The 27,993-nt window shown below is 44.0% G+C and overlaps 1 long non-coding RNA gene across 3 annotated transcripts in view; it reads left to right on the top strand.

Annotated features, from left to right (window-relative positions):
- Positions 1 to 22,589, top strand: part of LOC128112896 (uncharacterized) — a 183,433-nt gene extending 160,844 nt beyond the window's left edge. The window contains exons 5-7 of one of the 3 annotated variants that reach the window (XR_008219219.1): positions 1,237 to 1,346; positions 14,926 to 15,140; positions 20,838 to 22,589. This is a non-coding gene — a long non-coding RNA (uncharacterized LOC128112896). Of the gene's footprint in view, positions 1 to 1,236; positions 12,877 to 14,925; positions 15,141 to 20,837 lie in introns of those variants that run through there. The other 2 variants (XR_008219220.1, XR_008219221.1) reach the window with 2 other exon arrangements.
- The last annotated feature ends 5,404 nt before the right edge of the window (positions 22,590 to 27,993 follow it).

Here is a 27,993-nt window from a genome sequence, read left to right as displayed (position 1 = left end):
CCAGAATGGCCTCCAATGTCATCAACCTCTTAGTATTCATGCTCTGGTGCCTTCCTTGTCCCTTGAGTGTGGGCTGGATTTAGTGACTTGAGTCTAGAGAGCAGATTACAGTAGAGTTGATGAGACACCCCTTCCCAATTGGGGATGTAAAGTGACTATCTTTTGCTTTCTCATGTGCTGTGAGGAAAGCTCACTGTCATGATGTTATTTGCTCTATATGGTGTAGCTGGAGAGTTTCTCCCCGGGTACCGCCAAGCCCCGGCAGTCCCGCAGCCCACTTATAAAATAATTACTCAGATGCTTATATTACTTATAAACTGTATGGCCATGGTAGGCTTCTTGCTTTCTGTTCTTATATCTTAAATTAACCCATTTCTATTAATCTATAAGTTGCCATGTGGCTCGTGGCTTTCCGGCATCTTACATCATGCTTCTCCTCATGGCAGCTGGCAGTGTCTCCTTGCCTCAGCCTTCCATTTCCCAGAATTCTCCTCCCTCTTTATCCCGCCTATACTTCCTACCTGGCTACTGGCCAATCAGTGTTTTATTTATCAATCAATCATCCACAGCAATATGGAAAACCTCACAGCAAGGAAGGAACTAGAGGATCTCTGACCACCAGAAGGAACTGAGATGTCCCAGTCCAATAGCTCAAAAAGAACTGTATCTTGGGCTTACCCCAGATGGACTTCAGATGAGACCACAGCCCCAGCAGAGCTCTTGGTTGCAGTCTTGTGGGACATCTCAAGCCTAACAATGTCCACCTGACCCACAGAATCCAGGAGAGACTTGTTTGCAACGTCAAGCTGCTTAGCTTTTGTTTAGTTTCCTATTCTGTGATAGAAACTAACCCACATATCTAGCGTTTTTTTTAGAAATTACATTTTTTAAAACTCCTAGGGACACACTTGTCAACACATTCAGCATTGACTTCTTAGGCCCCACTTCCCTTTCCTGTGCCAAGTCATTTCTTCCTGATGTTGCCTGAACTGCTCAGGTCCAAACACCTGGATTCTGAGCATTGATGAGCCACATACCACTCCCACTGTCTTTCTCTCGGCTTCAGTTTCTTTTCTTTTCTGAACAGGAGTTAGGATAAAACCACCAAGGACTTGTTCAGTCCCTATTTGCATCAGTCCCCTGCTCCTTGGAAAGACCCCCGTCTGTGCATATCATGGGGGAGCATTTCATCTGTCTCCCTGCATTTATTCTTGTTTTCTCTGGTCCTCATTTCAGAAACCGACTGCAAGATCATGACTTTTGGAGCAGGAGAGATGGCTCAGCAGTGAAGATCACTGGCTGTTCTTCCAGAGCATCTGAGCTTGATTCCTAGCAGCCACATTGTGGTACATAAATGTCTGCAACTCTAGTCCCAGGTCATCCAATGACCTCTTCTGGCTTCTATGTTTACTATGTGCACATGGTGATACATAGACATATACAGGCAAAATGCTATATGCATAGAAATGAAGGCTATGATGTTCACATTCTGGAGAAAGAAAATATGAGAAAAGAGGAGCCATGGAGAAAAATATGATCAGGAATTCAGTATTCACACTTGGACTTGGCATCGGGTTAGGGAGCTACTCAGCCATTGGTCCACCTCCTTCAACCAGTGCTACAATAGAAATAAGAATTTCACAACACACACACACAGGCACAGACACACACACACACATACACACACACACACACACACACACACACACACACACACACACACACACACGGGATGGAAGGAGAAAGGGAGAGAGAGAGCTCCTGGAGACAAACTGGCCTCAAACTCTACAATGTAGCTCAGCTTGGCCTTAAACTCACAAACCTCTGGCTCAGCCTCTCAGATCCTGAAATTATAGGCATTCACCACCAGGCCCAAAGAAGTAAATACTGGTTTAAAACATAACTCCAAGCAAACAGCCACACCCTGCACCAAGTCTTTCCTAGAAGTTCTGGATCTGAAGAAGTTCTGGTCTGTACCTTGGGCTCTGAGAAAATGCAGCCCCGCTTAAGACAAAGGCTGAGATGAGCCTCTAAACATCTTCAAATGCAGTCTTCAGAGACTCTCACCAGCCTAGCAGCCATAATGAGAAATTGGAATGATTGTTCAGGAGTCCAAACCCGCTGAATGCGCTGGGAATGTGCTTCTGTAATCATTAGTGGGGTTAGGCAGGCAGGGGGAAGAAATCAAATAAACACCTCTAGCTTCCATCCTGCACCCCTGGAAAAGCAACCTTGTCAGGAGCCTCGCCAAGGAAGGACAAAAAACTCAGAACTCCTCCGTACCTCGGATCAGAACCGGTCTGTTTTCCCCACTAGTGTGACTCAGTGCATAGGCCCAAGAAATTCCACTAAAAGCCTAAAATGCTGTACTTTGATGGGGGATTGAGCACTAAACGTTCTCACAGATCTGCAGGAGCTGGGCAGATTGTAGGATCATAATAATTCTTACAGGAAACATATTCCAGGCTAGACTCACATTTTGATCAAGCTCCTTGGATAGTCTGAAGCTAGACTTCAATAAATACTTAGCAGACATCTACTCAGTTTCTGACTCCTCCTATAACAATCTTTTTGTTCTAGGAGAGGTTTTATTTCCCTGAGAGGCTTCAATTACATGAACATGAATAGAACAGTAATAATAATAGGTGGGCACTTCATGGACGTTTTAGCTTTTTATCAAAGTGGTGAAATACCTGGGAAAGATGACTTAAAGAAAGGTTTACTTCAGCATGGCTTCATAATTTTCAGCCCACCGTCTCTTGGCTTCATAACTGTAGGCTAGTGTTGAGGTGTGACATCGTGGTTACTCACTCCATGGTAGCCAGGGAGCTGGGTGGAGGCAGGAGAGGGGAGACTTACTGACTGAGACTTGGAGGAGAAGGGAGAGGGAAAGAGAAGAACAGAGGAGGAGAGAGGATGAGCTGGGAAAAGTTACGCTTCCAAGTCAGGTCCCCAATGCCACCAGCAACCTCCCAATAATGTTGGTAGTTTCTATCACTTCCCAATAATATTTTCGGGTTATGATCCATTGATGGAATAATCCACTGATGATGGTCCAGTATCTCTGAGCACTGCACTGGGGACTGTTACGGTTGAATGTAAAATGTCTCCCACAGGTTCATGTATTTGAACAGCTGGGTTCCAGCTGTTGGTGATGTTTGGAAAAGTTGAGCCTTTAGGAAACGGGTCACTGGGACTGGCCTTGAGGCTTTATGGTATAGACTCACTTCCTTGTATGCTCTGCTTCATGAGTACCTATGCAATGTGACTGGTCAGATTCCTTTTCCAGCCCCATCTCCACTGACTGCTGTCATGGCTTCCCTACCATGACAGCAGCTGGTGATAGCTTACCATGATAGGCTATATTTCTCTGGAACTGTAACAGTAGTAGAAAGTAATTAAGATCGGGTCTAAGCCTTCAACACACTAGTCTTCAGGAGACAGTTCATATTCAAACTATGGCAATGCAATATCTTGTTTAAATTGAAAACAGTGGGCAGCCATTTTAAATCTATGTAAAAGATGAGTAATGTGAAAGATAACAATATCAGGTCATTTGCAGGGACATAGGCAAGAGCCAGTAGACCCAGAGTCAAGCACAGGACTGGGTGGCTCCAAGTTGGTGCCCCTTGTCACATGCTAATGACAACATGGTTAGTGGGGCTTTCCTAAACCTGAAGACACACAGCTCTTGTGCCACCTCTTCTGGAAATCCCCTTGACCAATGAGGGTGGTTCCCAGGTAGGCTGATGAGCCCATGGGAATGTCACCCTACCCCCATCCCAACACCAAAAGATTCTCAAATTCATGGGTATGAGGTGAGACCAAGGTCTAAATTTGTGTGTGTATATGTGTTTACGTGAGTACACAAGTGCATGGAAACCAGAGGTCCACATCTTCCTCAGTCCCTCTCCACCTTACATTTTTAAACAGGGGCTCTCACTGTGGTAGCTTGAATGTAATTAGCCCCCATAATCTCATAAGGAGTGGCACTATTAGGAGATGACTTTGTTGGAGTGTGTATGATGGAAGGAAGTTGAAGGGAGTGTGTCACCTTGGGGGCAAGCTTTGAGGTTTCTTATGCTCAGAATGCCCAGTGGGTCAGTCGACTTTCTGTTGCCTGCAAAATGTAGCACTCAGCTCCAGCACCAGCTAAGCTCCCTGTCAGGATGATAATGGACTGAAACGCTGAAACTGTAAGCAATGCATCCCAATTAAATGCTTTCTTTATAAGAGTTGTCATAGTCATGGTATCTCTTCACAGCAATAGAAAACCTTAACTAAGACACTCACTGAATCTGAGGCTCACCTATTCATCTAGACTGGAAAGCAGCAAGCCTCAGGATGCTTCCAGCCTCTGCCTTACAAGAACTGGGATTCCATGTGGCCACCACTGACCTGGGGACCAAACTCAAGTCACCATATTCACACAGCAAGTACTTCTCTCACTGACTCATCTCTCCAGTCCCACAAATCTGAATTTTTAAACTAGGGTTCTGTTTGATTCTGACACAGCCCAACCCACACTCATCTTTTGCAACAACTGGACTGAATGCCTTAAAATTTTCTTCCAGAGTTAAGATTTTTTTTTTTTGGCAGAAGTGAGTCACGTTCCTTACTTCTGGTGCCCTGGGAAACAGAGCCCCAGGCATCTGTTCTGTGATCTAATGATCTTCCTGGGTCTTTGATGTCCTAAAGCTGGAGGATCCAGGAAGGTGACTTTTCAATGGATCTATCTAGTCAATGCTCCTTCCCCTCAGTGAGTTCCCTGGAGGCCCCTATTTCAGTCTCTGAGACTTCATATTCCAGAAACCCACCAAGCCCTTCCTTTCGGAATGGGCTGTTTTCATGAATGGCATCCTTTGCCTAAATCCAAACTCCTTGAGCATCTTTTCACATGCTAAGTGGCCTCCATAGTCAAAGATGCTGTCCAAGCTCTGTTTTTTCTACTCCACTCCAACCTAACACTTCATCTTTCTCTGGCCTGCCATATGGAAGCTTAAGAGCTACAGTTCAGAGGAGGTGGACCATCTCCAGATACAGCTACGGCTATGTGACATTTTCCCTAGAGCCTTTCGGTCCGTTTTCTCTGGTTCACTCCTTGCCCTCAAAATGCCCTCTAACTCCTCAGAGTTTTCTTGAGGCTCTTTGTCTGGGTTCTCCTTCTGTACTGAACCATGTTCTTTATTCCAGGTTTTTTTCTGCTCTCCCCATCCTTAGTTTTCACGTGTATTTGTCTTGTTTTCTGTACTGTTAGTTTTCTTGTTGTTGTAACCAAGTACCTAACAGAAGCAACTTAAAGGAAGAGAGGCACTTAGGGTGCATGGTTTCAGGGGACAGTCCATTATGGCAGGAAAGGCATAGCAGAGCTCATGGTGACTGGAGAGGGCAGCAGGGGTGCCTCACATTTCAGCAGACAAGGAAAGAGAGGAGGAGAATATGAGTACTGGACTCATTCCTCCTTTTTCTCTTTTTAGTCACCCCAGACGTCAGCCCATAGATGTTGCTGTCCACATTCAAGGTGACCTTGCTTCTTAAGTCCAACATCTATGGAAATACCCCTCAAGAACATACAGAAGTGTGTCTTCTGGGTGATTTGACATTTGGTCAAGTTGACAGTGAAGAAACTATCACATCTTCCATCCCCTGAAAGTCTATTGAGTTGTCCTCAGTGGCGATGCTATCAGTGTGTAACAATCCCCCCCCAGGCATATTCATCCCGCTATGGAGTTTTCAGAGCTACTGTTGCTCCAACAGTGACACTTGCAGATGAAAGCTCTTTTACACCAAGGGTAGGTTGGAGGTAGGAAATGTCATGAAAGAGGAACACTTCATGGCAGAAGGAACTGACCAAATGGACACATAAAAAATAGAAGCTGCAATCTCCACCTCTTACCTTGATGCCAAAGCTCCCCACTTCACAGAATCCAAGTTCATTCGTAATGTATTTATCATAATGACTTTAAAGACAGTTGCACTCATTGAGAAAGTGCTTTGCAACTAAAAAAGACTTGCTCAGGTTCAAGATACTGTCCCTGCCTCATCAGTGTCTCACAGAACCCTGACAGCCCTATTAAAATTGCCAACTTCTTACATGGCAACCATTTAGAAAGAAAAGAGGCTTGCTGTTCTATCCTCTCTGCCTCACTTTCTAGAAATGAAGCTTTTACTAGGATATTTGCGTAATAAATATCAACGCTGATATTTTTCACCTTGCTTTAAACTCTAACTACAACGTCTTAGACCTGAAGAGTAGCAACTCTTGTGGCTGTCTTTGTCAATGCTAGATATCCAAGTGTTTTTCTGCATCCCATCGGTTCTTCACAGTCTAGGGTAAACGTTTCCTATATCTGCTATTCAAACTATGGCTCTCTTCAGCTCCAGATTTCTGTGGACTTCTAAGAGTCTCTGGATAAGCAGAAATACCTAAAAGAATATTAGCAGCATCCCTCCTTGAGGCTGGTGCAGGACCTCAGAGCTTCTTTCCTGAACCAGGTAACCTGAGGTCTTGGATGCAGATGCTTGTTTTGCTTCCCTGGGCTGTCTTGCTGCGTCTATTCTGAGGTGGATGTGTCCTTCATGGCTGCCTCGGTGATGCTGGACAGTCTCTTCCCAGGAGAAAGGGTTCCTAGAAATCAGTTGTGTTGTCCTAAATCAGGATAAGAGTGAAAAGAAAAATGAGTACTTCTTTCTATAGCTACTTTGGAAATGTTTTTGGCTTTTCTTCTCCTCAGACAAGCTCCAATAAAAGTCAAATTCTACATTCGAAAAGCTCCTTCCTGTTCCAACTTGTTTGCTGTAGCAAGCCTGTGAGGAAGGCATTTAGAGGAAACTAGAATACTGGGAAGTGAAGAGATTTTTTTTTTTCCAGGTCTCACAATGTGTTGAGCATTGAAACCAAGGAAGACAATGGACCGGCATGCATGGTAAATGGGAGCTCTGCTCATAGTGAGAAAACGTGATTTGGTTGATGATTCTCTATCAATAGAGTTCCTCAGATGAAGTGTCAATAGTGTGTAAAGGATGTAATTTATTTTTTACCAACTGGGAGGAATTTGTAATAATACAAAAACTATAGAAATACTATTCCAAGTGGTAATTTGCTCTCTGTGTGTACATATATGAATAAATAACTAACTGTTAAATGTATCAATCTCTCTGTGAGAATGTCTGTTTGCATAATATATGCTCATGTAAGTATCGACTCTTATTGGGTGTTCATCTAGAATATTGCTTTCAGTTTGAACTGTGTAACCTGGTGTCTTGTTTCTTTACTGTTTATTTAAATGAATCTTGCTTTCCCACAGTCCCAGTGTCTTAGTTAGGGTTCCCATTGCTGTGGTAAAATGCCACAACCCAAAGCAATTTTTGGAGGAAAGCATTTATTTCAATGTACAGTTCCACATCACAGTCTACCATTGAAAAAAGTGAGCACAGGAACCTGAAGACAGGAACTGAAGCAGAGGTCATGGAGGAGTGCTGCTTACTGCCTTGCTCCTCATGGCTTGTTTGGTCTGCTTTATTATTGCACCCAGAACCATCAGTCCGGAGGTGGCATTTCCCCACAGTGAGCTAGACCTTCAAAAATCAACCAAGAAAATGTGCCACAGGCTTGCCCGCAGGTCAAAATGGTGGGGGCATTTTCTCAATTGAAGTTCCCTCTCCCAAAATGACTCCAGCTGGTGTCAAGTCAACATAAAACTAGCCAGCACATTCAGATTAAGAATTTTCCATGTTTTTCCAACCAGTTGTTTCAATATTAAAAGGTTGTCAAACTCTTTAGCTGGATGTAGTTGTACCCACCTTGGAGGCAGGAGGAGAAGGGTCAGGGGGTTGAGGCCGCCTTCCAGCTATACAGCAAGCTTGAGGACAGCCTGAGATGTATAAGAGTCTGTCTCAAAAAACAAGACAAGATCACACCCCCAACACCTGCAAACCCACTTCTATGTACATGTGTATGTATGTGTGTATACATATTTAACACATATATGTTAAAATTTTTGGCATTTCGATTTTGATCTTCATGCATATTCTGATTCTCTTTCCTACCATCCCTCTAGAACCTAGAGTCTAGAAGAATTTTACCATGGGGAACACACATAGGGTCATATGGTATTTTGTGTGCTTGTCCACAATTATTTTCAATTACAGTTTTCTAGGGTTTTTTTTTGAGGGGGGGGTTGAATGACCATTCAGATCTGTTCAGTGGGAGGAATCTGCTAGACATCCAAGATGACAGATATTCATATATCTGCCGTTTTCAAACAGAAGCCTTTAAATTACATTTTCAAATAATGTGGTCATCAACATCCTTATTGACTGTGCCTGTACTAGAAGAAAACACTCAAGCTTTTCAAGGTTCTTCTTGCTCATAGCATCCTGAGTCAGAGTCCTGTGGATAATGGCTGGATAGCAGGATGGATGTACATGCATTCTGTAATTCTTAGAGACTGTGCCAGATGTTACTGGTACTCACAGCCTCATCACGCTGACATCTGCCAGACTCCAGTGTGTGGGTACCTGTATGTGTTATCTAAGGGTTGACCCAAAGCCCATCTTGTCCACAGGTACCAGTGGATTTTCGCTTCACGGGGAAACCTTTGACCAATAACTGACGGGAGTTGGAGTATAAATGCCACCATTTTCCCATTCTCTGCTGGGATAATCTTGAGATTCATATCCTCCATCCTTAGAATTTCCCACTAGCACCGGGATTGTATTACCCCCATGGTTACTTACTTCATAGCTTCTGCCACTCCTCGCCTTCACACATAGAAGGTGGCTTTCTGGAGTCATAACACAGATTAATTACTTATGCTGGAACTTTTATCTGCTACTGGATGGTGAAGCAAGATAGATTTGATACTGCAATCAGTTTTCTCATTCTGCTGTTTTATTTCCTGGTCTTATAAGCATACAAAGCTCCCAATAGGTTTTGTTGTTGTTGTTTTAGTATTAACTACAACTCAAACTATAGTACCACAATACCTTGTCTTTGTGATTGATTTTATTTAACTTAAACTCAGACATTATGCTTATTCCTGTTATACTCTTGGCTCATTTCCATATACCAACCTAACCGAATAACTTTGAATATTGATTTGTTCTTTTGCTGTGTTATCTATCTCTCACAGACATGAGTCATCCTGAGAAATCTGATAAACATGTCTTCTGTTTTTTCATTCACTTCTTCAGAAAAATGTTGAACACCACCAGTTGGAGACAGAGTTGTAAACCCAACTTCCTCTTCCTTAGCAGTCTAGATTCCTGCAGTAGGAAAGAATGCTCATCGATGCTTACCCAAACTTAATACACAGATTCAACTCATTATAACGTCAGGCAAAATCAACTCGGTTAACTCAGCTGCTTTGCTGGGATGTAGATAATCTGTCATTAATACAGGCATCCAATCTGCAGCCCTATCAGGAAGAAAATATGCTAAGTTGCTTTATTATTAACAATATTGTCTTGCCTACTAAGAACAACTGGATTCTTTTCTCTTGTGTGTGTGTGTGTGTGTGTGTGTGTGTGTGTGTGTGTGTGTGTGTGTGTGTGTTTTATTTTGTATTGTTTCCAAAACAGGGTTTCTCTGTATAGCCCTTGATGCCCGGGAACTGGCTCTGTAGACCAGGCTGGCTTCCAACTTTTCCTCCCAAGTTCTGGAATTAAAGGCATGTACCACCATGCCTGAACTACTGGGTTCATCTCTAAAAGCTTCTAGTCCTTATTGGTTAAAATATTAAGGCAACTCCACATAGTTAAAAGGGAGGTTTATTTTATAGGGTAACTTACAAGTGAAGGGATAGGTTACAGGGTCTGGGAAAGGTGTAGCACAGTCTGGCAGTGTTCTCTGGAGAACTCTGCTCGGTCTACCTCCAGCGTCCAGGGTTCAGGAACCAAGAGAGCCGGCCCATCCGGATCTCCGATCTTCAGAGGTCCTCTCTCGGCTCTGCTTTGTAGGCGTGACAGTTACCGAAGCCTCAATGGGGGTGGCATTTCCAGATCAAAGCTGGAACGGCTAACCACTACAAGTCCTCCTTGTTCTACAAATTTCCCAGGGATTTATGCATGTTGGTGGCAGGATTGGTCTGCTGATAATTGAAGGGTGGCACTATATGTCTTTATTTGTGACTTTTGCCAACATTTTTTCTTACTCACATCTCTTCTTTCTTAACACAGGAACCTGTACTTGCTAAAGTCCTATTTAAGAGCCTGGGTGTCATTTTCTTGAAGACACCAGCCACTTTCACACCTGTGTCCCTTCTGAGGGAAGGCTGATTCTTTCCTGGAGGACCCAGTTTGGCCCCGTGGCCCCATCTCTGGCAGTCACTCTTTAGTCTTCTCAAAGATAGGCTTCTCTCTCTTCGTTTATCTTCCCACACCAAATACAGCTTCAAGCTTTAGATAGCTCATTGAACAGCTTGAGAACCCAGGCTTCTGCTGCCCCAGCCCCCTTGAACCTTACGTGGGCAGCATTCGGCCACAGGTCTGACATTCAGACTTCGGTGTGAGCTCTCTCGGGAGCTCCTGAAGGAATTTTCTCTCTCATTCTTTTCTGTTTCACTGTCCTCATTCACGTCCCATAATCCCACTCATTCCATAATCCCATTCATCCCATTCATTTCTCCCTGACCTTGTCCATATGAGAAATATTCTCCTTTACAATGTGACAGTCCAGGATCAAACTCATTTTTGTCTGGACTTGAGGTTAGGTGCCTGGTGTTTTGTCTTCATCTTTCCCTTCCACAGGAGTTTTCCTTTTGGATGCTGCCCAGTTCTTCTAGAACTGCACGAAAAATGCTTCAATCCAGTGAAATGACCCTGAGAGTCAGGATAGGCCCTTGTTCAGGGTCATGTCCTCACAGATGGGTCGACTCAAAGCAATCCCTGGATATTGGAGGGACAAAGTGACTAGATTCATCCTTTCCTTCATCCAGGATTAGGGTCCTTGTCATAAATATTTTCTAGAATGTGTATAGTGAGAGGAAGGGCTGGAGATACCCCCGGGGGAGTTGGAGAGCAAGAAGCTGGTCTCCTAGTACAGATTCTGAACAGCTCAGCCTTCCTCCTCAGGAAGCTATGGGAATCCATGCATCAGGGACAGCGACAGTCAGAATGTTTTCTGCTGAGTAACTTAGGAGTAAAGAAAACCAGCCTGGGCCGTGCAAAAACCATCCGCAGCCCAGGGAGCTCTAACATGCTCTGCTGAGTGAAGCTCTAATGCGCGCCTGCTCCTGCCAGAGTCAGCAGGGGGAGGGGAAGCAGATCAGGGAGCCCAGAGGAAGAGCCAGCCAAGATTCCTGTCTGTACTCCAAATCCCTTCGCAAAGCCATTGCCAAAATCGATTTTAATAACTGAAAGATTTACCTGAGTCAAACATGGTTTTTAACTGGCAGCAACTAATTAATTACCCACCACTCACCTGAACATCACATTGGGATGGTATTTTGATGCTCTCACATATTGAAGAGGACAAGTCACATTTTCTTCTCCAAGTCGTCAATTAATTGAGCCAAATCCTTCATTAGACCCTTGCCTGGTCTTATAGACACTTCAGGGTGTCCTCTGCCAGGATGCCACATCCCTGAGTTAGGGCTCCAAAACTTGTTAAGCAGTTTGAGAAAGTCAGTCCATGTTAACTCAGTATTTAAAAGAAAATCACAATAGTTAACATTAAGAAATCACAGAAACATCTTCATAATTAATAAATGAAAAAAAATGTTCCTGCAGCTAATCAATAAAGTTGTGAGTGAGAATTGATCGGATGGGGAACTCTTCTTGTGGGTACAATTTTTCACCTCTTCAGAACAAAAGACTCCCCAGAGGGCTGTCAACATACCAGACACTAGGAAGTCTGACCCAAAACGGGGGAAAAAAAAAGAAAGAAAAGTAGGATGATTAATTAAAATCTCCATGAGTGACAGCTTTCATTCTGCAGGCAGAAGCAAATAAGAAACTTAGGGAAAAACCAGAGCAGCCCAGGTGACTGGACTTTACCCCTCTTCAGAGGCACTCTTCTGACAGAATGGAATTCCATCCTCTTTGGAAGCTAGAAGCAGGTCTAGCCCATGGTGACCTCGGTGGCTCTGGTTTATTAAGTGCACAGAAACTACATTTCCCCAGGTGTGACATGTCAAATGTGTGGAGATCTACTGGAACAGAAGAGCAGCTGGCAAATTATTTTGATGTCTAAAGGATTCAGCATGTTCAGGAACAAAGAACTCATGTTTCACTAGGTAACTGATCTCAGCAATGTTTGCGTAGATTTTTCAATTTATGCACATCTCCTGATCCAGAAGCAGTGAGACTGGGACCCATGAATCCAAGTTTACAAAGATGTGCCCTGAGATTTGTCTCTAGTTCCCATCAGTGTGTGGTCATCACAGAATTGGTCTACTCCCCTCTCTCCAGGTATACATCCTGGCAACGAGATGCATCTTTGGCCCTCTCCTTTATCTTTATTGGACAAGTCTTAAGTCATGCTATTCATTGAGCCCATGCTATGTGCCCAGAGTTGTAGAAGGTTCGTGAGAAGTATCTTAGTCACTTAAACCCCACCCCACGACAATCTAATATAACAGAGTTATCATCGCTTCACAGATGAGAAAGTGGAGACTTAAAAAGATTGAGTTGTTTGCTGAAGTTCTGACACCAGATTTGAACCCAGGCTCATCTTCTTCCTAGGAAGACTCTCTTACCATTGTGTCATGCTACTGCAGAGAACAAGTCAGTTGGGAGGACACAGGGCGGTGTTCCTGGCTGGCAGCTCTGAACATACATGGACGTTCTTAGGCCTCTCACTTCCAGATTCATAGAACTTTAGTTCATATGACTAAGGTTAGAACAGTGTTTTGTTCCTCTTTGTAGAACATTGGCTAGCAGTCTCTTTTAGGCTACAAAATGATAAAAAAAAAAAAAAAAGTGGTAGAGAAGTAGATCAGAAGAATGCCTGAGATTTTCCCAAAGCAATTTTGGCCAGTGAGCTTGCTTTCTTAGTAGAGTAATGTCTTGGTTAGTGTTCTATTATTGTGAAGAAACACCATGACCATAGCAACTCTTATAAGAGAAAGCATTTAATTGGGGGTTGGCTGACAGTTTCAGAGGTTTAGTCTGTTGTCATCAGGGAAGAGAGCGTGGTGGCATGCAGGCAGACTTGGTGCTGGAGAAGTAACTGAGGGTTCTACATCCAGACCTGCAGGCAACAGGAAGAGAGAGCCACTGGATCTAGATTGGGCTTTCAAAAACCTCAAAGCCCACCCCCAGTGACACTCTTCCTCCAACAAGGCCACACCTCCTAATCTTTTTAAATAGTGCTACTCCCTGGTGACCAAGCATTCAAATCTATGGGCCCATGGGGGCCATTCTCATTCAAACCACCACAAGTAATTATTACCAATCAATGCCTCAAAGAGGCAGGTACTAGAACCTACTATGAATCACTGAAATAATCAGGTAGTTTGTATTTTCAAGACCTTTCAAGTCAAGTACGAGAATCACCAAGGTAGGGAATTCCCTGGTAGCCCCATATCCACTCCCAAGGATATGTAGGTTGGTTGTGTAATTAGGAGTGTGTTAGACAGGGACAGATCTAGTCATTTATTGATTTAGTGCTGTTAAGAAACCTTGCCAAAATAGTGGCTTATAGGTGGGACTAACAGAGAGGAGAATTGAGAGAACAGGAAGGGGAAAGGAGTCACTGCCAGCCGCCACCATGACAAGCAGCATGTGAAGATGCTGGTAAGCCACGAGCCATGTGGCAAGGTATAGATTTATAAAAATGGATTAATTTAAGATGTAAGAAGTAGATAGCTAGAAGCCTGCCACGGCCATATAGTTTGTAAGCCATGTAAGTCTGTGTTTACTTGGTTGGGTCTGAGCGGCTGTGGGACTGGCGGGTGACAGAGATTTGTCCTGTCTGTGGGCCAGGCAGGAAAACTCTAGCTACAGTGGGTTGAAATATATATATATATATATATATATATATATATATATATATATATATATATATATATATATAAACAAACATTTATTAAGGCTATTCAGCAGCAACATAAACAGATCTTACAGAGAAGATGTTCCAGCACCTCTATCTGAGGCCAGGGTGCTGGTGAACCAAAGAATCCACTTACAACATGGCAGCATCCCATGGATGGCACATTGGTGCTGACGGGCTGGAAGCTCAGCAGGGCCTTCTCCTTGGGCAGTCCGGGTTCCTTACAGCATGGTGGCTGGCTTCCAGACAGTGAGTTCCAAGAAAAGAAAGTGGCAGTTGCCGAGCTGCTAAAGCTCTGGGGTAAGAAGCTGCTATAGGGTATATTTTGCCATGTTGTATTAGTCAATCAGTCACAGACCACAGACTTGAGGAGAGGAGACATATAGGTTCATTCCTCAGCTGAAGGGGCACTTCCGGGTCATGTTTCTAAAACCACCACAGTAGAGAGTCTCATCATGGGCAGCTCTGAAAGGAGCTGTGTCATGTGACATGGGCATCTCTGCCTTAATAGTTCTAGATTCTTTGAAAACAAAATGAGGAAGTTGGACTGTGCTCTTGCCTGAAGGACTCTGACCCTTGTTCACACAGAGGTGTGAGGTAGAGTGTGGAGAGAGCCCTCTGGAAGAGTTATTTCAGTTCTTTAAGGTGAACGGTATACCAGGACTCTTTCAGACATGACTGAAGTCCACATCCTTGTGGGGTTTATTCAGCTCAGTGACCATTCTAAGTCTAGTGTGGAACTCTTCCTGCTTCCAGAGAGGGCTATAGAGGTTAACTTACTAGAGGTTGCAAGCTTCATTGTACTGCTGGCCTCTCCCTTTGGCTCACTCAGACTCTAAAGGTTGTTCTTCAGAACAGTGTGTGTTTTGCATGGGGAGGGGGTTGTGAGGGAGTGATGATTGCTCTGTGGTTACTCTTTTTTTTTCTCCTAGATCTGCCTATGAGAGTACCGCATATCCTCATGTTAAGAAGGACTAGAGGAATATGGCCAGGATGTTTAGTTCCTCATTACAGCAAATAAAAAGGATGCTGCTATTTCTGCCGCAGTGCCAGAGAAACCAGGCAGAAGAGCCAGATTACTCGATTCTGCAAACACATGTGACACAAGATGAGAAACTCATCCCAAGACTACATGTAGGTGTGTGAGGTGAGAAGGGGATACTAATCGAACCAAGGGGATCAAGCTGAGGAGATGGATCAGTGTGGAAAGTGGTCACTGGACACACTTGAGGACCTGAGTTTGGATTAACAACACCCACGTAACACCTGGGCATAGCAGTATGTGCCTGTAACTCCAGTAATCGGTCACATGGAGACTGGCAGAGCTATGGAGTTCACTAGATAGCTAGTATGGCCAAAAGGGTGTATTTCAAGCTCAGTGAAAGCCCCTGTCTCAAAAAAAATAAGGTGGAGAGATGATTAAGGAAGACATGAAGAACCTCCACATACACCCCACACAAGTTCATCCACACATACCACACACACACACATACCACATGGGGGAGAACAAGTGGATCGATGTGAAAATGTGACACACACACACACCAAATCTGTATGGTGGATCTGACATAATTATGATATGGCCACTAACCCAGTTATTTTTCATTTTCTTTCCAAGGGATGGTTGAGGGCATTCCTCCAGTATCTGTTTTGGTTGCTGTTGAGTGACAGAAACTCAATTCATTCTGGCTTAACAAAGAAAAGGGTGGGGTAGATTCAGTGGTTACATGAAAGAAAGATGAATCTTCAATAACTGACTGATCAAGAGCTTCAAATAATATCAAGACATCATCTCTCTCATTGAAGATTCTCATTTCAGAAGAAGGCCAAGACAGCATCCTCACTGATTTTAACGTGAGACTCCCAAGTTGTTTGCAACCCCTTCCTTGAGATTTGGGCTACATCTTCTTTCTTTGAATTTCTTCTGTTCTGCTCTGGCAGAAGCTATACAATGGCAAAGACAGTCACCAGCAAAGGCCATCACAGATCAGCTCGGCAGCTGTAGTTGAAAGAATCCCACCAGAACCTCTGCACATGACCTTGGCCATATGCCCAGAGACCTAGGATAGAACTAAACACGACTGGAAAAGGAAGTCAATGCAATGATTCCTAACGATATTCTGCTATACTCTACTCACAGACCAGAACCTGGCATAATCATTCTCAGAGAGGCTTCCTCCAGCAACCAATGGGAGCAGATGCAGAGACCCACAGCCAAACATTAGATGGAGCTCAGGGAATCCTGTGGAAGAGGGGGAGGAAGGATTATAGGAGCCAGAGGGGTCAAGGACACCATAAGAACACGGCCCACAGAATCAGCTAACCAGGGCCCGTAGGGTTTCACAGAGACTGAACTGACAATCGGGGAGACTGTATAGGTCTGAGCTAGGTCCTCTGAATATATGTTATGGTTGCGTAGCTTGGTGTTCTTGTGGGACTCCTAACAGTGGGAGTAGGGGCTGTCTCTGACTCTTTTGTCTGTTTTGGGGACCCCTTTTCTCCTACTGGGTTGCCTCGTCCAACCTTGATATTAGGGTATGTGCCTAGTCTTATTGTAACTTGTTATGCCATGTTTGGTGGATATCCCTGGAAGGCCTGCTCTTTTCTAAAGGGAAACTGAGGAAGAGTGGATCTGGGGAGGGTCGAGGGAGGGACTGGGAGGAGAGGAAGGAGGGGAAACTATAGTCTGCATGTAACATATGAGGGAAGAATACATTTAAACAGAGAAGGAATAAAAGAGAGATCATGGAATGCTAAGCCCTAAACAGGACAGCCACATCACAGTCCCTCCTCTCAAGACTCAGAGATCATTGCAGAAGCAGAGGCAGAAAAATTATAAAAGTCAGAACTGGTGGATGACTACCCGGAAACTGTGTTTTCAAGACATGGCAGGATGGTTGCACCTATGAATCCACACAAGATCCGTATAAGCTCAAGCTAGATGAAAACCTCAGCATGAAGAGGGAAGTGGGCACATATTTCCACCCCCTTTGGAGCTATTAGCACCTGATAGATGCTGGGAGAGGGAGGGTCCATTTCCTTTAAAAGTGTAGCCCCGAGGGAACCAGACAGTTGGTTCAGCAGTTGAGAGCACTTGTTGATTTTACTGGGTCTCGTCCCCAGAACCCACATGGTGGCTCACAACCACCAGGTTAACTCCAATTCCAGGAGATACAAACCCTCTTTGGACTTTGGGCACCAGGCATGCATATAAAGCATACGTGTACATGCAGGCAAAACACGAATACATGCAATATAAAATACATAAAACTGAAAAATAAAATAAGAGTGTTGTAGCTAGAGTTTTCCTGACTGGCCCACAGTCAGGACAAATCTCTGACACCCGCCAGTCCCACAGCCTCTCAGACCCGACCAAGTAAACACAGAGACTTATTTTGGTTACAAACTGTATGGTCGTGGCAGGCTTCTTGCTAACTGTTCTTACAGCTTAAATTAATCCATTTCCATTCATCTATACCTTGCCACATGGCTTGTGGCTTACCAGGCATCTTCACATGCTGTTTCTCATCATGGCGGCTGGCAGTGTCTCTCTGACTCAGCCTTCCACTTCCCAGCTTTATTCTCCTCCTTGTCCCGCCTACACTTCCTGCCTAGCCAATGGCCAATCAGTGTTTTATTTATTGACTAATCAGCAACACATTTGCCATACAGAACATCCCACAGCAGAGTGTAGCCTTGGTAAGTCAACTACACTTCACATATCCAAGGCTACATATCCAACTTTGTGGATAGCACAAATCTAACTTGATGGGCAGGACATAAAGGTGGGTGAGTAAAGAGCACGTGGAGGATCTGGGGAAAGCAGGTATGACCAAATATGCATAAGTGCAAATGTGATCACAACCCACTGTACAAAATTCCTAAAGAATTAGTTTAAAAATGAGGGAAAAATATTATCACAAATGATCCTCTCAAAAATATGGCAAAATCAAGATGCCAGCAGGACCACAGCTTTGAAGACTCTAGGAGAGAGTCCTTCCTTGCCTCATTCAGCTTTTGCAGGTTCCATGCATTCCTTGGCTTGGGGCAGCAGCACCCCAATCTCTGCCCATCTCCATCTTCACATAGTTTCCCACCCTGTCTCCAAATAATTCAAGATTCTGATTGAACACAAATCCGGGAGAGGCACTATTCAATCTGCTGTCTATCTCACACATATGTGAAAACTGCCACATACTTTCTGGAGGTTTGCAGTATTGCTGAAATCCACCAACAGATCCCAAGAAGAAGTACAAACCACAGATTGAGACCTAACCTGGGGTTTCTCAAACTCAGAATACATACACCATAGGCCAGACAAGCCTTTACTGTAGGAGCCGTCCTGCCCACTGTAGGACATTTGGCAGCATTGTTGGTCATTGGATGACAATAGTATGCCCTCCAATCATGACAATCAAAATGTCTCCAGACATTGCCAAATTTCCTCGAGGTGTGTGTAAGGAGGTTGTCTCTCATTAAGAACCTGTAGCCTATATCAAATATGATCAAGACATACAGGGCCATTCTAGGATGAAGCAGTCTTGGGTAGATGCAGAGAAGAAGTCTCAGAAGGCCACAGGTACAAGGACACTCATCACAGTCTGTGTCAGTGGAAATTGAGGTCCGTTCTGAGTGCTTATCACTGGAGGAAATTAACAAAGTGTGGTCTTTCCACCACCAGTCTTGTTATTAAACCAAGACTTCAAAGCACTTAGAGCATCAGTTTGGTACCTGTTGGAGCCCACTGAGGTTTCCTAGTGGCTGTACCCAGCAGGACTGCATAAGAGGGTGATTGGGCCATGGACCTGGGTACAGTGGGTGGGAAGATCTATCTATTTGGAAGGGTCTACACTTGGTTGTATCTAGCAGGGGGAGGTCTTTTTGCCTCACCCCTTAGCATTGTTATAAAACTTTTGAATAGAGTTCTGGGCTGGTGGGTTTTGGCCCAGGTCCTCCCAAGGTTATCCTGTATTTCTGTCTTTCCTCTTGTCATCTAGGTATCTCTAGCTGAATATTTCCCACTTCTCCCTGCTCAAGGGTACCCTGGTTGTAAAAGTGAGGGCTGGTTCCCCACAGGTATCTTGAAGCAACAACTCCATAGGCAGCTTTGCTTCACCCCTCCCTTTAAGGCTTTGTATTGTTTCTGAGTATGTTTTAAGAGAACAGACTGTGTTCGATCCATCTCTGTTTCCTTCTAAGACACAGCTCAGTGCCTTATACTCAAACATCATTCAATATGTTCTAAACCTATTAAATATATAATACTATTACCTAGAATTTATTTGTTAATTCTACATACAATATATTGGGATTGGTTAAGATCAAAACAAATGTTTACTTCTTAAGAAAATAATCTATTTTTAGAAAGCAAATATAATTTAGCTTGGTTGTCTTGCATAAATAGGAAATCTGATTATTCCTTCGTCTTACTTTTCCTTTTTAAAATTTAATTCACAGAGAGATGACCAATTATGGATGACCCCACAGTTTAACAACACATCTGTTAATGTTCTAGAAAAAAAAGAGCCAGTGAATTAAATTAAGTATTAATGGGGTTTGAATTGATTTGAAAAACTGAAACAAAGAGATATTGTGCCTTGCTGTGACCTAGTTCTAGATATTTTTACTGAAAATTGACTTGAAGTTTGGAAATGAAGGGGAATCCTAACCTTGTGTCTTCAGGATCCATTGTCCTTGGACCACGGCAAAGTCTTGGACACTTGGTTAAGTATAACAATAGTAAGTGCAATGAGCAAAGTGTAAAGCATGGTTGATACACAAATTCATTCAATTTTTCCATCCATTCATCATCCATCCATACATCCATCCATCCATACATACATACATACATTCAATGAGTATTCATAGTCACCTACTGTGTTAGACATTGTTCTAAGTCCCAGGAATTTAGAGACAAACCTTAAACAGTCCCTGCCTTCATAGTGCTTCTAGAATGCTAAGGACGAATATGGACATAAACAAATAGGGTAATACGGTGTGACTAGGATATGATGGGCATACATGGAACAATGGAGAACAGTGGGTGGGAAGATCTATCTGGGCGGTGACAGCCAAGTCCTTGTGACTATCTGGGAAGGGTCAAGGAAATCTTTATAGAGAGAGTGACCCTTTAATTAATACAGAATGGCTTGGATAACATTCAGGAGAGTGTGTCAAGATGACAGGTTGATGTGCATTTGAAGACAAGAAGAGCAGTCAAGGTGGTCCTTCGCCTTTGGGTCATTATGTGAAGCTAGGCATTGGCACACTCCCGGTAGTAGCTAGCCTAAGAAGATGAGAGCTGATGAGAGTTGTTTGGAACCTCAGCCTGTGAAGAAGACCAGGGCAGGACCTGGTGGAACTGAGGTCCAGTCCCTCAGACTGAGACACAGGGGACTCATATCTGAATCCCAAGACAAGCTTTGTGACCTTGAGTAGATTTCTTTACCTCCGTTTTTAAAATCAAAAGAAGGGAGTCTTACTAGGGCCTGCCTTGAGATTTCTGGAACAATTAAATGAGCTGATGTTGGTAGAGTGATCCAGTGCAGAGAAGCAACCACTGAGTAGTAGTTATCTTAGGATTAAACTTTGTGGGAAAGACGGGGTGGCACACTTAACCCGTTCACCACTACATTTATAACACAAGCATGCTTACTCCAGAAGTGTTTCCTGAACTTCCCCAAGCCATGCCAGGCATGTTTTGCGGTGTTGTTGCTAGAGAGAAAGCAATGTTCTTCCAATGAATATTAATCCTAAGGCGTTAGTAAAATTTTTTGAACTTGAGAAAGAATGTATCTTTACTTTCAGTAAACTAATTAAAACTTAGCAATTTTGTCTGTTACAGGTATGGACGACAAAAAAAGAATTGCTGTGATTCTGGATTCTGCCTTTGGAGTCCTACCTGCTCATCAGTCCGTAAGAGATCTTAGCAGCAGTGGTCTGGTAGCCATTCATTCATATTAGCCATGACCTTCAGTGGTAATTATTCAGCCTCCCCTTATGTGCCAGGGACATTTCTGAGAACTTGACTCATTTGGCTTTTACCAAAATGCTTCCTGAGTTAGGGCATGTTATCCTCACTGCACAAATGAGAAAGCTGAGCCTCAAAACCTTCAAATGAACCACCCTATCCTGCGGAGGCAGCCAGTGATGGAGCTGGGAAAGGCCACAGCGTCTAACTCAGGAGACTGTAGAGCCCTGCTCTCAATTACCTCTTGCTAGTCTGCGGACAATGGGAAAAAAAGCAGAGGCAGACCTGAAAGAGATCATGTGACAAGACAGGAAGGGGCGGGGTGCATTGAGGAAGCCACATTTACACCCTGGTGAGAACCAGGAACTACTTTACTCCCTGAATGAATTGACTTTTAGAGACCCATCACCACTCCAAACTGTTACCCTGGCAATGAAATTTTAACATGAGTTCAGGTATATGCAAACCACAGTCCAGCAACTGGCAAGTGACAAAGAATCTCAGACGTTTAAGAAAATGGTCCCTCCAGATAACAGCCCATAGCTGGCGGCTTGAATGTGGCCAGGGTCTTAAATGGCTTGCTTTCTCCTGAAGAAATAAGATTTTGTGAACTGGCCATTTGGGGGACCGCTAGAGAGTGGGCAGGAGCCTTTCAAGACTTTAGAAATCTCCTTTTGTGTGCTGTGACTGGGAAAGCAATTCTTTAAAACACAGGTCTTTGCAACTGTCTGATCTGGGGACATGAGTAAAGATGACTGGTTGGGTATCTTAGCCTAAAGAACAGATTCCCAATTTCTATGTTTTACCTGAAGGTCTCCCTCAAACATCTCAGGCTGAAGTGTTCTTTCTGCACTAAGGGGACAGGCTACCACAGATGCAAGACCCAAGGCTAAAGTACCCACATCTCCACGGGATTTTAATTTTGACTTTTATCACAGAAATTTTCAAATATACCTCCCAGGTCCCTCTGTAGTGTCATCTAGCTTTAACAAATTATCCACATTTGTTCACACACACACACACACACACACACACACACACACACACTCACACACACTCATCTGAACTATTCTAAATCCAACTATAGGTCTTATATTGCTCCATCTATAAATATTTGTGTACATCTTTCATCACAATAATCAACCTCAACACCACTGTCATACCTAACAACCTTTCTATGATCAAACTTTCAGATCACCTTTAAAATGTGCTGTGTAGTTGGCTCGCTCCAAGCAAGATTCAAACAGTGTCTACATGCTGGGTTTCGTTGCCATCTCTTAAGTCTCTTTGACTGTTACAGAAATAACCCAAACTCTCCATTTGTGGTGAGAGTGGATGAGCCCACGGCAGTAACCAGGACTTCTCTTTTGGTTACTCCATGCTCTGGGCCCTTGAAACTGCCCTGGAGGTCTCTGGATCCATGCTTGTGGGTGCTGGCATGCAAGATCATTCCTCCATAGAGTTGGTGCAAACGCTAGCATGTGTACAAGTCCTGGGTAGATGTGAAACAGCACCCACTGGACAATACTGTCCATTCTGAGTATGTCCAGGTGGGAGTTTTTAGAAAAAAGAAAAACAGTCCAAACAAAGTGTAATCCAATAAACTCATATCAAGTTCACATGCCAGGCACTGTTCTAAATGGGGTTTTGTTAATTTCTTTTCTATGTGGTGTGTATGCATATCTATCTATATCTATATCTATATGTGTGTGTGTGCATGCTCCTGAATGTGGGGGTGCATGCACATGTGTGTGCTTGTGGAGGTTATAGGTCACCCTCAGGTGTCATTCACAGATGTCATCCATCTTATTTTTTAATATAAGGTCTCTCAGCTAGCTAGCCACCAAGTAGACAAGGTGGTTGTCTGGAAAGCCCCAGGAATCTACCTTTTTCTGTCTCCCCAGAGCTGGGGCACAAGTATACACCACTATGGCTGTTTTTCTTTTTATAATTTATTTTATTTTTTAGTTTGTGCTTCTCTCTCTCTCTCTCTCTCTCTCTCTCTCTCTCTCTCTCTCTCTGTATGTGCACATGTGTGTATTTAATGGGGGGCTGGCCATGAAGGCCAGAGGAGGCATCAGATCCCTTGAAGTTGGAGTTAAGGGCAGTTGTGAACCATCTGTTATGAGTGTTGGTGGCTGAACTCTGTCCTGATAGAGCAGTGAGCATTCTGAACCACTGATCTAGCTCTCCAGGCCACGCCCCTTTTCATTCAGGTCCTGGAAATCAAACTCAGATCCTCATGCTCTGGAGGCATTAGCTTTACTGACTGAACTAGCTCCTCAGACGCCTCTAAATGTTTTTGTACATAAACATACTAAATCCTCACAGTAGCCCAATGAGGTGGCTGCCATGCTGAGCCTTTTACAGGCTGCCAGACTGAGGTAGAGAGAAATGAAGTGATCAGCCATCTAGAAGGCATGGGGAATTAAAAAAAAAAAAAAAAAAAAAAAAAAACCCAGGCAGTCCAGTAATTAAACTTCCTGCTAATCTGTCCCAGGCCTGGAACAAATGACCCATGCATTTAGTTGTGTGTTACAGATCTCACCTTGGGTGCATTAAGAGTTTTAGCAAAGAGGGGAAGAACTGACATCATAAAGAATTGACTTTGGAGGCTGGAGAAACGGCTCAGCAATTACCTGTACTTGCTGCTCTCACAGAGGACTTGGGTTCAGTTCCCAGCACCCACGTGATGGATCACGTCCGGGGAATATATAGTCCTCTCATTTGGCCTTCATGGGCACCAGGCGTGCATGTACATGCATACAGGCAGGCAAATCTTTCATGCACGTAACATAAAATGAGCAAAAAACAATGACTTTTACATTGGAATGAATAGGCCCAGAGTGTCCCCTACCTCCCTTCCATAATATACACACACACTCAACCAAAGGACTGAGGATCAGGGCTGAGGCTGGACCGAGGAGCCTCTAATTACTCTGCCTGGAACAATGCCCTTAGCCAGTCTTTTCTACTGACCACTATAAATATTCCAGAGCCAAATGCATTGTTATTAGTGCTTTAATGCAGACCAGTTGTGTCCAATTTCAGGAAGATTGTGGGAAAAAAAAAAAAGAACTTCAGAGCAAAGCTAGAAGGGAATTGAAAATGGGGTTTCTGGGGACAAGCCCAAGGTCAAGCTTGCCCTTCCCTAACTTACAGTGCCACCTCGTCCAGAAGCACGGGGTGGGGGTGGAGAGGAGGACCGTGGCCTCCCTGAGGCAAGGCTGAGCCTCAGAAGCAGGCTGCCCCCTGTCAGTGATGGGCCCAGTGGACTAGAAAGAACCAGCATAATAAATGTTTTACTCTGGCATTTGGTGGAGGCCAGGCCCTGGCCTGGCCTCAGAGCTGCCGGGAAGTGCTGTGGGACCGGCTGACACTTCCTCTGCCCTTTCCACGGTGTTTTCATGACAGCTGCTACCTGGGGGCCACCAGGCTGGAGTGTCCGCTGTACAAGGTGGTGACCTTCTAAATCCGCATCGGTTAATAAACTTGGCTGGCTCCGGAGCCCCGAGACTGCACGTTCCACAGTGGCTTCTGCCAATTCCTCTTGTTGGTTTAATTCTCCCCCCCCCCTCCTCCTTCTCCTTCTTCTTCTTACCGTTATGCCTGACATTTCTGAAGCCAAGTTTTGTTACAAGCAATTAGCCACGTCAGTGATCTGGGAAAATAAACTGTACTGCAAGCCAAGACACCGGAAGAGTAGGAAACACCTGAGCGGCCCTGATCCAGGAGCTGGTTGCTCAGAGGGTCCCTATGTGGTAACCCCGCAGAGCTCACCACCCTCTTCACTGATCATTTATTTCCCTGCTTCTTCTTTTGTACGTGTGTGTGTGTGTGTGTGTGTGTGTGTTCATGTGGGATCTATGTTTGCATGTGGGGGTGCACATATGTGTGAGTACATTTGCATGCATGTGTATGCATGTGTCTGAAAGCCAAAGGTGTATTTCAAATGTCTTCCTCACTTTTCACATTATTTTACCGAGGCAGGGTCTCTCACCATACCTGGAACTACTCTAATAAACTAGATTGCTCCCGGAATCTCGTCTCCACATCCCAGGTGATGAGATTATGGGTGGCCATTGGCCCAGCTCTCATGTGGGTGGTAGACATCAGAAATTCCATCTTCGTGCTTTCACAGCAAGTGTTTTAGCTACCAAGCCATCTTCCCAGCCCTCAATTTCCTGACGTTAACTTGGAAATCACCAGCCTCTGCCCCCATCCGAGCATCTTAGGCTTTGGGAAGTGCCCAAAGGCTGAAATCCACACCGATTTCCAATATTTGAAAACAGAAGAAAGAAGATGCATATTAATCCATAATAAACTATATGATATAGGCTAACTTAACTTTTTCCATAGACTTATTCACTCAATAGGGCTGTCTAGACACTCCGATTGCCAGCTTCATATGCTGACTAATAAGAACTAAGTCTCCCAAATTTCCATTCAGTTTACACTGTATCTGCAGTACATGCAAAGGATATAAAAAGAGGGTCTGTACACTAGCCAAGACCTAGATATGCAGCAACAATCCATTCCATTCCTAAAACAAACAATTATTACTAATACTGCAGCCCTTCTGTGAACCCCACCAGACAGCAGGAGGATGCCTACTTTAGACACAAAGAGCAACAAATGAATAAATACTGTGGAATCATCCTATTGTATACTGTAAAGATTTTTCACTCAAGTTAGTTTAATAAAATGTTGATTGGCCAGTAGTCAGGCAGAAAGTTTAGACAGGGTGACCAAACAAAGATGATAGGAAGGAGAAGGGCAGAGAGAGGAGTCACCAGATGCAGAGGGAGCAGGAGATGAATGTGCCATGCTAATAAAGGTACCACCATGTGGCAGAGTGTAAATAGAAATATGGGTTAATTTAAATGTAAGAGTTAGCTAGTAACAAGCCTGAGCTATTGGCCAAGCATTTATAATTCATATTCGGCCTCTGAGTTGGTTATTTGGGACTAGGTGGTCAGGACAGGAAATGTCTGTTTACAATAAAGAAGAGGAAAAGGGGTGAGGGCAATCTTGGAAGGAGTTGAGACCAAAGAGAGCTAAGCTGCACAGTTCTATACACTGCTGTCCACTGTGTGGGTGAAATACCTGGAACTCTTCCTTATAGGGATGTCTTTCTTACTAGTTGGAGGTGTAGAAAAATATCATTGGAAACTCTTCAGAGCTAGGGAATCTCCTACCTCCTATCTCACCGTAGGGAAGGCTGTGGCTACAGCCTGAACAAGAAGTGTTGCACCCCTTGCCTTCCAAGCCCAGACCCCATGGGATGACCCCTTCCAATCATAATCCATACCATTCCTGGCACTGCTCACAGAGCTTTCACCTGCCTTCCAGTAACACCTCCCACACGGTTGTTTCTTGTGTTCTCCATCATGGGCCAGATTAGCTCTGTCCATTTATAACCTCAACAGGTGATTTTGGAACATGCCATTGCATTTTAGATTAGAAGTTTTAAATACTAAAGACAGGAAACTACCTTCCTCCATACTGCCCAAGGAGGGAAGGATCTGATCATTCAACAGTAATCTTTCCCATTAACAGTGTTTTCTGTTCCTTTAACAAAATGCCTAAGGACGGGAACTTCACAAAGAACTTTAGTTAACTCACTGGAGACTCCAAGGCATGACACTAGTGTCTGCTGGGCTCTGGGAGGGTTTTCTGTCTGTGTTACAGCAAAGTCAATGCTTCATGGCATAACATTTTTAAGAGGAAGTAACCACTGGGTGATCTTGGAAACCTGAGAAATTTAGGAACCAGATTTGCTCTTTTAGAAAAAAACTCACCCTAGCAAGAACTAACCAGGGTCCTGCAAGAACTATGCCAAGCCAGGCTGTGATGGGGCACACCTTTAATGCCAGCACTCAGGAGGCAGAGGCAGATGGATCTCTGTGAGTTAAAGGCCTGCCTGGTCTACAGAGTGAGCTCCAGGACAGCCAGAGCTACACAGAGAAACCTTGTCTCCAAAAAAACAAATAAACAAATAAAAAACAAAACTAATTCAATCCCTTCTGATGGTGGCACCCCAATGATTTAATTACCACCTATTAAAGCCTCCATCATCAACGCACCCACACTGGGATCTAAACTTTAGACACAAACTTTTCAGGGACATGCTGAAGCCATAGCACATTGCAGTAACATCTGATCAGTTAGAAGTAGTACATTGACCTGCTGGTTATTTCATAACCATGACTAAGTTTTTAAAAACTTAGATGTAGCGGCAAGAAACCAGGAAATGCTTCCCCCATGAGCGTTCGCCAACAACACAAGCTCCTCCCACAAAAGGGCTAGAGCTGGACCTCACTCCACTGCTTGTCTGTCTGGGATAGCTCCACTGGATATCGTGGTTTTCGAACTTAAGAGCCTGCCTGGTATATCTAGCACTACTCAGAGCTGATGACAGGTCTAAAGCTCCGATTCCAATGGAGTCCCATCCTGCTCTTCCTGTCTGGAGTTCATTGAATTTGAGGCCAAGACAGAGAAAATTAGCAAAACACGTTGAGCCCACTTTTCTAAGAATGCTGCCGAGATCTGCCTCCCAACCCCTCTGTGGCATTTTCATTGAAGGGACAGAGAATAGGGGGAAGGCTACTGTGACTAACACTCCTACTGGGTATTTGTCTGTTGTGGTAAGTTGAGGGGAGGCTGAATTGGAGATGAGAGTGAGGAAAATATGGAAATGATGAGATCTGACTACCCAAGATTGGCTAGAAAGAAACAAGAAACTAGAACTATCTTCCTTCTCTAGCCTATCCTACCTAATAAAACAATTCAGTGATCAGCTGATAGCTGATATCGTCAGCTATTTTTCATAAGAGACTGGGAAGAGACCAGTTCTAGTAAGTAAAAAGCACTTTTGGTCCTCCTACCAGTCCTAGCTATACGATCTAGAAATCACAGCCCAGCATCACCACGAACTCAGTGAAAATGTGTTCTCCCAGTCTCACAGTATTCAAAGCTCTCAAGTGGTCCCAGGAATAATGTATGTCGGCAAGCACCACTCCCTACAGGT

Source organism: Peromyscus californicus, unplaced genomic scaffold, assembly GCF_007827085.1.
Source record: "Peromyscus californicus insignis strain IS unplaced genomic scaffold, ASM782708v3 Scaffold_17__1_contigs__length_78620276, whole genome shotgun sequence".
Taxonomy (NCBI): domain Eukaryota; kingdom Metazoa; phylum Chordata; class Mammalia; order Rodentia; family Cricetidae; genus Peromyscus; species Peromyscus californicus.
Note: the sequence above shows the minus strand (reverse complement) of the source record. Positions and strands in the feature narration are given on the sequence as shown.